The sequence below is a fragment of the Etheostoma spectabile genome, chromosome 22 (assembly GCF_008692095.1).
Source record: "Etheostoma spectabile isolate EspeVRDwgs_2016 chromosome 22, UIUC_Espe_1.0, whole genome shotgun sequence".
NCBI lineage: Eukaryota > Metazoa > Chordata > Actinopteri > Perciformes > Percidae > Etheostoma > Etheostoma spectabile.
In genome coordinates this window covers 6,467,482-6,470,211 of record NC_045754.1, presented here as the reverse complement: position 1 = coordinate 6,470,211, position 2,730 = coordinate 6,467,482, and the positions used below count along the sequence as shown (strand labels likewise).

General features: G+C 40.6%; 1 protein-coding gene across 6 annotated transcripts in view; it reads left to right on the top strand.

The window, feature by feature from the left end:
• The window catches only part of dpp6a (dipeptidyl-peptidase 6a), a 238,896-nt gene that overhangs the window by 168,604 nt on the left and 67,562 nt on the right, over window positions 1-2,730 (top strand). The gene's annotated exons all lie outside the window — the stretch shown is intronic.

Sequence of the window (2,730 nt, the reverse complement as noted above, 5' to 3'; positions counted from 1 at the left end):
GGGGGGGGGGGTCACAACACCATGCACCACACATCGCTCTGTTTACATGGATATTATTATGCACAGACATGCCCATTAGGTTTCACAATCAATCTCACCACAAACAATGCAAACAATGTATGTCTGTATCTCTGTCCTTGTGTGTGGTCCACGCTCTCAAGCAGTGTTTGCAGTGTCACCCACTGTACTGTCACAGTTGCAGTTATCTTACACACAGGCATTCTTTCTTACACACTGACACTTTTTCTTGCTGTAACAGACACATTTAGGGAAGGTCAGTAAACCGCATTGGAGTCAGCTTGCACTGCATTGCTTTCTTCATAAACACATTTCCCATTTGTCTTCTTTACTCAGTGCTTCTTTGCCCTGCACGCACACAACACACATGCATGTTTAGGGCGTCTGCAATTTCCGTAGTTATTTTACGCATTCTGAGTTTCATTTCAGAGTGACTTTCAAGTTTCCTGTTTGCACATTTACATGACAGTTTAATCAATGGGCCATCTGTGTATATTTAGGCTCATAAAGCACATTGATATGGCTTTATGCGCTGCCACAGCCAAATCAGTCAAGACAAGTTCCAGTGTGTGTGCAATATCATTCAGTTACAAAGACAGTGATCACTGTGCCCTTGTTTATGATTTTCTGTCTCAGACAATTGCAGTTGATGTTTTGAGGGGCGTGATCCGCTATCCTAATATACAATCAATGTTTCTACACAATCCGTGTACACAAGGTGTCGGAGCAACAATATTGCCGGCGTAGACCTTAGTGTTGCAGCAGGTGTCAGAGCAGCAAGAACACCTAAAACGCCTCGTCACCTCCTGGCCGTGTTCTGTTCCTGTCCCGGGGCGTTTGTAATAAACTCCGATAAACCGGAGCTGTTTATTGTGCCAATTCCAAACAAGGCGGGCCAAAGGGAGTCAGGCAGAAAGACGAGGCCGAGCAGGTGGTGTTTCCAGCTTGTACCTCGTCCTAATCTGTTCCCTCCCTGTTTTGACTCTATGTGCTCAAGCAGAACCGCTGCTCCGTTCCAAGTCTCAACACAAGCCCGGGTTCTTGCAGCAACTGTGGGGCCTCTGGCAGACGGCCCATTAAAAAGGGTTTATAGAGGATATTTGATATTTTTTGAATTAGAATATGCTCTGACTTTACCAGATGCGTTTAAAAAAAAAGTTGCTGTGAATTAATTGGGTATCTTGACCAACTGAGATATGCTTCAGAATAAAGCAGCTCCATGAATCATTCCTCAAGGACAGTGTTGTTTTTCTCTAAACAAAGACAGTTTATTTTTCTCCTTCTTGGAGCGATCATATTCAGGCTTGAATCACTGGATTCTGCACAGTTTAATATATTTCTTTGTACAAAGTTAAAGAAAAAACAAATGTGCAGCCATGTAATCTGGGGCTTTTAACACACATAATAACCAACTAATTGAAACTCACAACATTGCAGACTGCCAGCAAGTTCTTATTTCTTAAAAACTGAGCAACTGTCCCTAGTTGTTGTGCATTGCGTACTCGTATACGGAGGGAGCATCATTAAAATAAAATTCTTGTCGCAAAAGGAGAAACAACAATGGTGTGGTTTGCCTAAACTGTGTGTTTAAATTGCAAATAGCCACTGAAAAGGGTATTGTATTTCACACACAACTGATGTTGATCTCCAAAGATGCAGGCTGCGGCGATATTGCATTCTATTCTGTGTAGTAGATGGGTCTATTCAGGCTCATGTCAGTGCAGAATTTGCTATCTGTGCCTCTTAAAATGAATTCCATCCTGTGTGACAAAAAGAGTGAGAGTGCACGCTTTGATTCTCAGGTACTGATACAAAAAATAGTAGCTGCTGTAAATCAGTCAATGATGGTTACACTGCAAAAAACATCTTCCCAAGCTGGTTTGATTTAGTCCTATGTCCTCCACTTTATTAATGTAACCCTCTCACCAAAGGCTCATAATATGAAGAACACTTTATGCTGCAATCACTGTGTTACACCAGTGGACTACATACTTGGTAAAATGGTAAGAGACATCTTAGTGTATAATAAATCTGTCTAGGGTATTAACTGCAAATAACTGTCCAAACAGAATGATAACACTCGACTAAATAATACTGACATAAACCAAATAAGTTATGCATCTTGCCAGTAACTCACATATTTAAGAAAATGCAAAATAACTGATGTGAATCAGGTTATTACATTAAGTTAAACAAATCCTGTTTTATAAGGACATCAAGAATAGAATCGTGAAGCAAGACAATAATCATGAACCAGAATCAAGAAACATTGAGCTTGGTTATAAAAAACAAATCTTTTCAACAAGCATTTTATTTCACTTCTTTTAAGGAAATGAGATGTTCAGGGCTTAATTACAGACATTTCTATGGGTATTTTGTGCAGTGCAGATGAGCCCCGAGAGTGTAAGGTACAATTCTTATGTTTTGTATCACTTGTTAAGGGCTCTGAGTACTTGCTATTAAAATGCTAAACCCAACAGCCATTTAGAACAACTTAGTTTTCTATAATTACACATGAAGGAGACTCATTTTGAGAACGAGGGCACCTCAAACTGCAGACTGTAGCAGTGCGGCTCATGTGAAGAGTTATGAGATAGCATGTTGTTTCCACTCAGTTAGAAGGGTTTGTTGATGGATGTTCCCTTGCCAGACAGGCCCGCTTGTTTCTAACTGCTCCTGACAACCACTTTTCTCTCTCTCTCTCTCTCTCTC